We start from the raw sequence: 13,129 nt of genomic DNA on the forward strand, positions 1-13,129 counted from the left end.
CAGAGTTGCGTAGGTCAAAATGTGTAAAGGAAATATTAAATTAAAAGAATATTTTAGTTCAAAAATAATACTTAGTAACTGTACTCATGTTACATACATAATACATAACGCTTTCAAGTGAGATATCATGCATACTTTTTGCCCAAGCACCATGGTGACTTTTGACGCTGAATACAGAGCTCCCCCCCCCCCCCCAACCGAAAAAAGGCAAACCACAATTTTTTCCGACAGTCTGTTATACTTTCAGCCCCTAAATTATTTTTAATTTTTAACATATCAAACACGCCTGCTTCACATAATCTATTTGTGCTCTTTGAACTTGTCATGTTTCCAAAAAAATACCGAATTGAGCCACTATTCAGTTTTGCTGGTGTGAGAAGCCTTCGAAGAATTCATATACATAAAGGAGTCATTATTGTTACAGTTACATTGCTCCATTACTTTGCCACAAATACCAGTTTATCAAGTGAATTGCAAAACATTTTATCAAAAAAAACTGCTTTGTGATGCCCTCTAGCTCAGTCGGCACAAAACTACAGACTTGCAATGGGCACGAAAACGTTTCGCAACAAAAATAAACAACCAGGACGAGTTCTTTGAGAAATGTGAAATATTTTCGGACATATTTGTGATGGTTTGAAGAACGTTCGTTAGCTTGGCGTGTCATGACCCAGTTATAACACGCCAATTGAATGTAAATTAACAAAAAGGGGAGCGCTTTCGACAATCTTATTTTTTTCTTAGACACAGCAGCAGTGATTTAATTGACAATTAGGCCAGGAATACATTGTGGAGAATAACTATAGTATATTAATTATGGTGTCAATTTCAGAGGTCATGGCAGTTGAAAAATGAATGCTGCGCTGAATGTAACACCAACCAACCTGTTACATTTACCACAATTTTGCATTCAGTTTCCTTGCGCTGGTTTGCAAGGCACAATATACTGAACATGTATGCATGGGTCAATGACCTATCTGTGCCGAGTCCCAAAAGCAGTAGAATATTCCCGAATCATCACTCGATAAAAATCATGTTGAGTCAGCATTTATACAACATATGAGGTGGTTTAAACACCCTGCGACCACTCTTAAGGCAAAGGTAGTGTAAATGAAAACGTTACCATTACCTGCAATTGAACTGATCAGGATAGTATCAGGAGAGAAGCACTTTTGTGAGAAGAAAAGAGCAGCAGGGCAAAATATACACCACTAATTTTTAATCCATATCAAAAGCTTCAAAATGCAGCTGTTTGTATAAAAGTTGAATAATGCATGCTCTTTGAACGATTCTCTGTGTGCTTCATATTTTGTTCCACGTGAGGCAGAAGAAAGTAGGCTATCCCAGAAAATGGTGATTACACTTGAAAAACAAGCTGTCTATACTAGTGAAGCACAGGGAGAATATGTTTTTCTGGACCAGATAAGGCCGAATGAACGCTCGTTCCTGCGATAAAAGAAAAAAAGCAACACTTTAAAAAAGAGTTCATGATTGAGCTACTTCGTGTTTGGACATAAAAGCCATTGCGAGTAGCGCATGTAGACAGGGCTGATATTAAATAGGAACGGACTAGCAGAGGCGCAACACTATTGCAACTCTAAACAAAACTGAGCAAAATTGTAACATGCAGTGTCCGTGCTATTGAACCAATAGAAAATTATTCTTCAACCACGCATGGTCTGTGTAATTAGGGTGACAAGGAATGTTTCACAACCATGTCTTATTTTGGTGGTGTCACGGACAATTATATCTCTTTTGCATAAAGAGCATTTCAAGTGCTTGGTGAGCCAAAATTGCACAGAATGGGGCACAGCAGCATTTTAAACGAAGCGGCATTCGAAAGAGGGATTGTACTGAAAGAATTTTTAAGTGGTTCATTACTTTTTATGGGCGCTAATTCAAATAACCACGGTGATGTTTCGTAAAGTAAAATGCTAGTTTCACAAACGAGAATAAGTTTCTCAAAAAAAATTCAAGCTTGTAGCAAAAGTACCCAACAAAAAAGTTGGAAGAATTGATTTATCATAAAGCCACAGAATTTGGAAATAGTGTAGACAGAGGTGAATGCAGTCACACTTACCTCAACCCCTCCTAATAATAATGCCTTAATTTGGGAGGTGAAACCTAAGTGCCTGTGAGAAGATTCATGCTAGGCCTTTGTTACGTGCAAAGTGCTCACCATCATTAAATCCCTTGATAGTATGGAATGAACAAAAAAATAGGGAATGTTAAGAACTCGTTTTCTAACATTAACAAAGTGTAATTATTAACATTAACAAAGTGTAACAAAGTGTAACAAAGTGTAACAAAGTGTAGGGGCTGTTATTTCAAATAATTATAGTGTAATTTTAAAAAAGGTGCACCAAAGGTGCACAGAGACCAAACCTGCCAACTTGGAATACATTCGACGCTTTACCAACTTGTTCATTAGTTCTAACGTACCTAACAGAGGTGCACGAGCCCTTAAAGTTTCTCTTATACTGTTCATTCATATTAAGGGTTTCATTCTGTCAGACTGGATGCCCTTCGGTAGTATGTGAAGATTATTAGTCAGCTTCAAACTCATAAAGTATTACGTGCTTTACCATTGCAGCAGACAAGAAAAGTGTTGCATACTGGCCGTCATAGGTACTAGCAGTGTTAACACTTCCAGCGCATACATGGGTCGTGCAGCCTTATATTTCTTGCAACCTTTACTTCTGTGTATCTGTGTACTCTTTCCCTGAAAATTCGAGCTTACCTTGATAAGCCTTTTGTATATGAAAAGTTCTGAAAAAACAAGTTTATTCAAGTTGCTGCTTAGTCAATTGAAACCTTAGAAGTTTTGAGCACCGACCCAGTTTTGCCAATGGCTTCTTCAGTATAAAAAGTATCCTTGTAGATTAATTCCGAATGGTTTTTAAACGAACCTTGACGCCAAATTTCGAAACTCAAAGTGCTTCTGTTGTCTGACAGTCCAGCATTCGGAGGCACTTATGACCAATTATTATTGAAGAGCGCTGCCTATAAAATATTTTATTTTGTTTAAGTAATATTAAGTGCTCATTCCAGTTATGAGCACCGTTCGACATCTCTGATTTGATGCAAATAGAGGTCGCGCGAGACGTTCTATGAGTCAGGGGAGTATTGTCAACTACACAGAACACTTGTGGGGTGCGCAGCATAACCCAACTGGCCCCCAGTGGGGAGTGCCACCTCGCCCCTCTCTCCTGTCAATCTGTTGCCGGGCTGCTCTCACATTGGTTTAGGCTGCTTACAGCAGTAGTTGTCCTCTTTCTATGTCAGCGGAATGTGATCAAAGGCCTCACATGGTTTATTTGTTGTTCACCCCCCACAGGACTGCCGTTTTTTAAGACTGCATGCGCTGAAGAGACTGGTGCTTCAGTGCATGCCGTCTCAGGCGATTTCACGCTGTGTGGTGCTTGTCTCTTAGGATACTTAGGTGGGCATTTTTAATCGACACAATATCGCAGGTAATACACTAGTATTGATTATATATTTCGTTATAGCAGTTATGTTTCAATGTCGGTATAACCACAAGCAAAGCTATAAATTTTAGTAAAAAAGTGGCAAACAAACCTTTCGCTGTCAGGATTCTATTAAAGGGCATGAGCACAAGTTTCTCTGAAGAAGTAAGGTGGTGTGAGGTGCACGTAGATTTAATTTTGGAGAACAAGAAAGAGTCTGCTGGTGCTAAGTAAGTGCAGTGAGGGAATCAGGGAATAGTTGAAGCTTCATTTAGGTCAGGTGGTTATGCATTGGGAGGCTAACTCAAATGTTCCTGCTCAGTCATGTTGCTGTTCAATTGGTTGCTGCATAATGCACTAGCTCAGTCTCTCAACACGAGCCACTAAAACTTGATGTAGCCTGACAAAATACTTAGATTACCGACATTTAGCACGTCAGGGAGGTTACATCTGCCACCAAAGTGCGTGTGCGTTTCAAGTGTGCCTGCGATGTAATCATGCTAAAAAAGTTCTTTCTTATACGTTTTATACAGACATACACACTCTGTATATATATATTTATAATTGCCTGTCACAAAGCACATTCTTTTTATGGAGAAGACTTGAGTGCAAGCCAGGCAAACCCCCCAAAGAATAAAAAAGACCAGCACAGGCCCTAACAACTTTGTTCTTTTGGCAATATGTACAGTCGCCCATCGTTTCTTTGGACGCTGAAAACTCAAACATGCTCATTCATTCGGACATCTCTGTGGCACCGCAACTTCTCTCACTGCAGCGTTGCAAACTCAGGACCAAGCATTTGGATGCCTCACGGTGCACAATTTATATTTTCCGCACTCTGGCTGGCTGATCGAATGCAGCATCGAATGCCATGATCAGCTGCCGCATTGTTTTTACAATACCTAGGTTGCCAGCACTAAACTGTTGCAGTAGCTATTACTGAAGATTGTGTCAGGGTAAAAGTCAATGCAGAAATTAGAATTGTCAATTTCGAAGGCCATGCGTTCTTAGGCTGCACCTAATGGCCGTTTTTGGCCAGGTATTCATTGAATGAGTACCACAACCACACTGCAAGCCAAGCCAAGCGAAGCCATACTCAGAATCGGCTTGGTTATCGCTCAAATTGACCACACGTGTGCAACAAACACCAGTGTGCAGCATCAACTAGCTTTATGCAACTTAGTTCTTTTTGGCATTTGACAGTTTCCTTATGAATCATTTTTGTGGTCAAGCGTGTTTTGTGTCTTGCTCTCTTGTTTTGTGCAAGGCCTGCAAAAAAGCCTCCAACGCTACCAATACTATATGTGTCGTTGGCACTAACAAGAGAATTCAGAATTTACAACACACAGAAGACGGTGAAAGAAGCTGTAATAATTTGCAAGACCAAAGTAGAGAGACTTCAATCTGATGCTGCTCAGGAATTTGAGTCTGGCAACTATGGGTGAACAGTGGCTTATGATGACTCTCCTGAAGTGTCGCCGGCACCAATGCAATGCAGATTTAGCACATGCCTTAACATTGCCACGACCTACAGTTATAGCCAAACACTAGCTAAAGGCCAGAAATACTTAGTCGCCTGTAATTGTGCTTATGTGCAGTCGTGCACTACTTTTTCTGTCTACTGGGCCAATAGAAATGCTCTTTTTCTGACGAGTACTTTCTTTCGGACTCTGCATTATTCAGATTTTTGAACAGTTCTTCCCTAATATGAATAAAAATCGGCAACCTATATATGCCATTCCTACTTAACACTGCATATGCAGCAAAACATATTACATATAACACACAGATAGCTCACAATGAAGTGAAAGCACAAATTGAAAATTAACAGTTTTACAAAAAATATATAGAGGTATTAGTGACACAAAGCTTTCCTATTTTTTATGTGGCGAGCTTCAGTGGAAGCGCCATATTTACCCTTGCTTCTGCCAACAACCAGTGTCTCATAAAAGCATGAGGAACCGTTGCAGCAGTATAGTTCATATGAGCAACAAGATGGCTTCCTTTTGCAATATCGTTTATGCATTGTGCATATTCCTTCAGTTGCTCAATTATTCAATGCCCAGTTTGCCCGACGCAGGTCTTGCTACTAGAGTGAGGTATAGTGTGTATCAAAGTTGCTGTGCGGGATATAGCAAACTCCATGCTTAACTAGTGTCTTCTACCCCTCCCCGGTCTCCCACATATACAGAAGCACTGCTTAGCCAGCTTGTTTCATACAGAAAAAGCCATAGAGGTATCGTTGGTACTGACCACTCTCTTGGGTTGACGTGTGATACTCTCTTGGTTTGACGTGTGATAGCATGAAAGAAGGTGCCACAACTGGCCCGACATTACCTGGTGACACTTCAGCCTCTTTAATTTTTTTAATCGTGGCTGCGGTAACGGCCGTTAGGAGCAGCATTATAGCTTGCAGCCAACACATGATGTAATACCCGACTGTTAAGCTCTACTGCATTTTACACTGACACAAGCTTTTGAAAGCAGATTTCGAATATAACGACACAATCTCTTATTTATTCACTTTCCATTGGGCTGGCTCTCTTACTTTCTCGAAGAGTTCTCTTACTTTCATGAAGAGCTTTTCTCCTGGCAATGACAGAACCAAATTCTTGCGAGATTCATATGCTTCAGTGCCAATTCTTGGTAAAAATAGGCACAACTTCTTCTATTCAGTTATGTCATTCGCCATGAAGCTCAAAACGCTCAACATAAGATTGAAAGCTCTCAACTTCAGAGTTCGAATCATCTGATCTGCCGAGAGGAGCATGACTTGGCCGGAGAAACAAAAATGCTACTTGCCGAACTTTCGGATTTCTAGCTAGGCTTGAGGTTATGGCACATGCGATGTCTGTATAAAGCCACACATCCTTGTGGGTATTGTCCAGCAAGCGCTGTGACACAGGTCCCACCCTGATTGCCAGAATAATTGTTGCACACTAGCAGCAACGGCTCTGCAGTGAAAGGGCAAATAATTTATTAACCACAAATGTTTATTCTTTCATAGGTAATATTGTGACACACATAGTACCATGTCCAGCTATCAACATTCCTATTCTGCTTGGCAATAAAATGTCATACAAAAGCTTGCATCACGAAGCTAACATCCCTTTCACTTTGCTTAAATTTATTTGCTATTTCTCTTCTTTATTCTTACTAAATTTGATTCAGGTATGCTTTATTAAGCGAATAGGTTAGCTCATTAGGTGGATTTTTATTAGGTTTCTTTCATACACATTGACACAAATGTAAGTGAGACTCGGGTACAGAAAATCTGATTCATGGTTGCAAGGCTGCGTGAAGTTTTCAATGATTTTTGGGAGGAGAACATACAGTATCCATACAGCAGGCCCATTAGATGTCAACAAGAATTTATGTCCACTTTTAGCAAAACGTGGTTTGAATAGTTTTTCACCACAAAGATATTTTGTAAGAATTTTATCCAAGCCATGCTTTGAAGGAGCAGACAATTTTGGAATGCCACTGATAAAAATGTGAGAATTTATGTTCTTCATAATATCAAACAGTTTGACTTCATTAATTGCTATGCATCGCATTGTGGCAAAAACCTACATTTGATACACAAATTAAGTTCAAAGGACTTTATTATACCAATGCTCTTTTCGCATTTGAACTTTTAAAATGCCTTATAGTCTTAAGTGTTTTAATTTGGCCTTTGAGCTCTAATCCAAATGGACCCAAACTAGGTCTATCTCTCGGCTGAACACTTGTTTCAAAGTGCCGAATTCCTTGAAAGAAAACCATCGAATAGCAGTTGAGGCAATAAATTGAATCCTATGAAAGCTTACAGGTATTGAAACAACACAGAAAAGATATGTAATGATCAAATCATAACATAATCAAAGTGCAACAAAGTTGAGAACGTCAAGCCAAAAGTAGCAGCACAGCAGATACTACGACAGAGAATCATTCACCAACTCTCCTGCTACTTCCCCACCTGGTACAGCGAGGTTCAATTTTCTGTGAGCTTTATGCTGCGCCTACAATATTTATTTGAAAAATAAGAGCCATGAGGAAGCCAATCAAAGCCCTTGCAATGTTGACTTCGCAGCTGAATGCATTTTAATCATGCAATACTATCTTGAGCCTAGCGCACATCCACAATGATACAGTGACAGAGGAAACATTGTGCAGTATAGCTTGGCAAGATTTTCACCGAGTTTTTGAATGCGAGTGCTCACTCTTATATGCATGAGCTGTGTATTTTATTTGCGTGCTTTATTGTCAGACGGTAAGATGGACTCTAAGTTACACACAAACCCTGCCTAGTTCGCACAGTTTCTTATGACTGCTCCACGCATGAAAAAGCATCACAACGACTCATCATAGCCACAGCTTGGTGAAAATGAAAAGAAATATCAGTAGGTACATGGCAACTAATGCTTACTTTACCACAAAAGGGAACAGTCATAGGTCAAGTAATATCAGAATATGAGTCTGCATCTTCTTTCCGAAGGATTCCAGAGTTCAGCGTCATCTTTATTTGTTTCGGGAATTCAGTTTTATGCCAGCTACTAATAAATGAATGCGACTTTGAAAAACATGACAAAAATTATGAATTTTGACTGTAACAAACACAGAACATGGAACATTCAGCTGCAAGTACTTATTGTACTGCTTAGGCTGCTATGATGAGCTCGCAAGTTTATAATGACGTTATTCAATGCAGCACCAGCCTAGCAGAGCTTGCAACGTGTCTCAAACGTACAGGCGTAAGCAAAAGTATGCAGACCACAGGGTTGCGTGGCAGGACACATCAACGTGCCATTTATACACACTTCCTGTTGCAGTGTGCATGCCTGTCCAGTCGTAATCAGATGGCCTTGCACAGCACTTTGTTTGACGGGGTTACGGCGCTCAAAGCCAAAACGACAACTGAGTTTTGCTTTCCTTTGCTCCATCAAATCTATGCCGCTCTTTCACGCAGCAGTTTAGGTAGCACCAATTGGAGTGCTGGGCGCGTAGTTTTTTTTTTTACCAGTTAGTCTAACTAAGCATAGCTAGCACCATATAACCAAATGAACCGAAGTATAAAAAAATTAAGTTTCTCCAGTCCAGCTTGCCCTTGTCACATTGAGCCAAGTTAAACTTGCCTTGTTGCGCCAAACTGTAGTAAAAACTACTCAAGCATAGTGTAGCATAAAATAACCTGTAAAAGCAAAGCATAAGCAAAATAAATTAAGCTCATTTTGATTAGGCAATGTCGGTTGCTGTTTTCATGTTACTCCTTGTAACGCTTATATGAGCCAAGGTGGTGTCAAATTAAGTATATATTAATCTTATTAGGCATAATTGATATTGGTATCACTTCATTTAACTGAGCATAATTAGCCCCGATAAGACAAACCCCATTGCGGTCGAATAATGCAAGTTGAATTTCCCATGAGCCAGGGAAGTGAAGCCCAAGAAGAGGCCGACTACTCTTTACTGACTGGATACTAAATAAGCTTATTTATATCTCACATGTGTTGAGCAAAACAGATGAAGTGCCGTCTCAATTTTTCGGCCACTATGCTCCTACAGCGCATGTTTCAAATCGTAGCTAAGATGCAGCCTCTCTTAAAACATCCCTTTTAGAAATAAAACAAAAAAACTATACTTGAACTTGCGAAAAACATATTTCTTATGGTTAATTTCTATCAGATGAATATTATTAAACGCACGCATTCTGAGTGATCGCATGCTGCCGCAACTCAAGTGAGTTCACTCTGCATGGAAGAACTTTCTGACCAAATGCCGTCGTGGCTCGTCGTGGCTCGAAACACCGAGCGTTAACAGCACCAAATAAAAGCACACCAAAGCAATACGAGGTTTTTGATGATCTCAAGTGGCCTTACGACTACTTCACAATGGCCTTGGCAACAGAACTGCATATTTGCGTTACAAACACTTTGCACGTATGGCCATTTCTAATTTTCCTTCCCCTCGAGTGACGATTTGAAGACTACGGGCTTGCAACACACATGTCACATTCACACATGAGAAATAGGCGCCTAGCCATAATTTTTTTTGCCCTAGGGGGGGAGGGGAACCCTTCTAAAATGGTTATTTTCTGCTCTATATGCCAACGAACAAACATTTGAGAGCGGGGGAGAGGCATGGGCACGATGTGGCCACCCAATGGCTACGCCATGATGAGAAGTGAAATAAAAGCACCAGAGTGGCCGGAAAACCACGTTCGCACACGTTGGAAACGTTCACACTTGTTATGGGCCCGGGGAATGATGCGGCCGCTGCTGCTTTCACAAAATAATTCGAGTTTACCTGCTTTCTGAGCGCTGTTTTGTGTACTAAATTTCAGTTTTCATGGAAAGTACTGTGAAGACACATCTCGCACTTTTTGAAACTTTGTTTGGTGAGATATACGCCAGTAAAAACGGCACGAGCGAATGCGCCGGCAGCGGTGGCGCCGGATTCAGCCGGCTGTGCACAAAAACCGGACACGTTCGGGCATGCCGACTCGCTGCAGCTGCACCATGGCTGCACCTTCTACCTCCAGTGTTTTCGGCGATCGTAATGCAAACCAGGATCTCGATGAACGCGTCCTCGTCGAAGCCGTCAAGCTTCGTCGAGCTGCACGAGTAGTTTGCAATTATAGCCGGTGCCAGCCACCACCGACGCTTTCACCGCCATGTTTCATCTGCGGCCGGCTATTCAAATCGCATGGTTTTCTAGCTAGGCGGCCGTGGATTGGAAAGAGGGTCTGCTTTCGTGTGACGGGAAAATCAGACCGATTTCTTCGTTACGGCTTCGCGGCGTAGGTTTACGGTGGCTTAGGCGGTGAAGCGAATGAATTCCCGGTGAGTTTTGCTACTTTCGCACCGGAGAGAACAAATGTCGAATTTGAACACAACGCGAGCCTTATAAGAGCTGATTGGGTGGCCGTAGCTATACACATGCGAACAAATAACGCACAAAGTTCATTTGGATTTACTTACCATGTGTCTTCGGCTTGAAGATTAGACAGTACCGACGACTTCGTCCCGGCTGACACTGGCTGCCTCGATGAACAGAAGATAGTTCAGAAGCGACGCACTTTCCCGCGCTCCAAAGTACACAAGATGGCATAGTCCGGACCACCTTATCCGCCGGGCGTGCGTGTCGTTCTTGATGTGCCGAATCATAAGGCACAGTTTATGAACTTTTTGAAGAGCGTTGGCATGGCGCGGGCTATTTCATACTTGCCTACTGAAATGATTTTTGCGACGTTGATGCTGAGGCTTGAAACGATCTTTCTCGCGTGTTTTTTCTTGTCCAAATGGGCGTATTTAGATACAACCTTCCGACCCACGGCCAATTTTTTTTCGTGTTATTTTTCAGTCACTCCCAATTCAGACTGGTTTAAATCCCATACTTTCCCATTTTTGATGATCATGGTAAAACAATGGTTTCAGCCCATTTTATCCCCTTTCAAGGGAGTTCGTATTTCTTGATAGGTGGAAAAAGCGCACATAACTTGCCTAAAACGCCGTTAAGGGCCTATTTTTGTTTACAGTGTATGGCCGTCATAAAGCACGCGATAAATGAACCATTCCAACTGGTAGATTGGCATGATTTCCTCAAAACAAAAAACTATTCATTTCACCAGCCACCCGATTCCTATGGCGAATGGTCACCAACACTCAATCAGCTGAGGAAGGAAGGGACCATGGAAATCAAAACCGACCGGAAAACCCCAGCAGTAGATCAGCATCTGCTGCACCAATGATATGTAAGACGTCAGCTGACAAGAAAATGGAAGCGCTAGAAGCTTAACCGCAAGCTCTAACTTCGTAATGCGGAAGTTACAGCACAAGCAAAGTAATACGCCACCAAAGCCGATTGGTTCGCGAAGTGTGACGCACTCACGGGCAGATTACACCCTGAATCAGCCTGGCACTTACTCCGGTATCTTATAGACGCAGACCAATCACGCGGAGCCACTTATCGGAACCTTCAACGGGCTATCCATGCTAATGCAGGAGACACCGCTAAACTATTTCGAGATCTAGAGGACAAACACATCAATACCTCCGTGAGCGCTGACCACGTCCCCGATTACAGCGGAATTGAAAACCCGGAAATGGATCAAGATTTTACGGCCTTGGAGATCAGAGAGGCAATTGACAAGATGCGTCGCGGAACGGCCCCCGGTCCTGACCAAATTACTACCAATTTGATGACCAACTTAAGTGACGACATATTCATTATATTCACTGATCGGAATAATAGTGATCGGATTAATAGTGATCGGATTTATTGGGTTGATGGCATACTTCCTCAGAAATAGAAATGGGCCATAATTACTTTTATTCCCAAACACAAAAAGCCGATCACTATAGACAACCTTCGTCCCATTTTCTTAACCTTCTGTGCCGGCAAGGTAATTCAAAAGGCACTATACATTCGGCTCAATGAATACATAAAGGTTGAAGACCTTTTCTCAAATACCATGTTTAATTTAAAGCATATTTATTGGCACAGGATGTTCTATTTTACCTAAATCACGACATTATCAATCACCCGAGTGAAGCCATGCAACAGGAGCGTGATATGCTAGTGATAGGCTTTGAAAAAGCCTCTTATAATGTCCGGCAGTCGGCTATCCTGGCTAAGCTGGCTAAAATAGGAAGTGGTCAACGCGCATGCAATTACGTGTGCAACTTAATGCAGAACCATCAACTGACCATACGTGTAGGTGACGCTAAGTCAGCCCCCACACCAATGAAAGACTCCGGAACACCCCCAGGGGGCGTAATCTTGCCACTATTATTCAGCATCGCATTGCTGGATCTCCCTAAAGAACTCAACGAAGTACCCGGAATCAAGCACGCAATATACGCTGAAGACGTTACAATATGAACGAACACCGGCCGCATAGGACAGATGAAAGAAGCGCTTCAACGGGCCACGGATACTGTGGAACGCATCAGTCGAACATGCGGACTTCGCTGCTGCCCTTCTAAATAAGAACGGGTGGTATTCAGGAAACGTGGTACTTACATTCCTTTGAATATCCAACTTGATCAATCCAAGGTCAAGGAAGTGAAAACCACCTGCGTCCTCGGAGCCCACAATATTATTCAGGGCAACAACAGGGCAGCGATCAAAAAGTTACGTCATTACTGTACAAGTATCTAACGAATGATGTCTAGAACGGCAAATCAACGCCGAATCACGAAGAAAGCGGACATATTGAGTCTTGTACAAGCCTTTGTGGTCTGTTGCGTCACACATAACTTTCCGTACCTGCGCATCCTCAAAAAATATCAAAACAAATTAGACTGTCTAGTAGGACTTTCGTATCAGAAAGCCCCAGTCTACCGCCATGGACCATGAATGACACACTACTTGCGATGGGCATATCATTACAGCGTCAGAGCTCTTCGAAGCTCATCACACAAACCAAGTGATTTGTCTCGCACACACCAAGCCAGGTCGTGCCATGCTAGACGCTTTCGGCATAAATCCACCAATGCAAGTCGCTGGTAAGCTATCACTACCACAAGAATGGGAAAATGAAGTCCATATTCGGTCTTTGCCATGCAATATGCACCCCGTACATTGTAAAAACAGACGAGCTGCCACAGCTAAAGAGTATGACAAATATTCCAATTGTGAAGACGCCTTCTTTGCGGACTCCGCCAGTCCTCTGCATAACC

Source organism: Rhipicephalus microplus, chromosome X (assembly GCF_043290135.1).
Source record: "Rhipicephalus microplus isolate Deutch F79 chromosome X, USDA_Rmic, whole genome shotgun sequence".
Taxonomy (NCBI): Eukaryota; Metazoa; Arthropoda; class Arachnida; order Ixodida; family Ixodidae; genus Rhipicephalus; species Rhipicephalus microplus.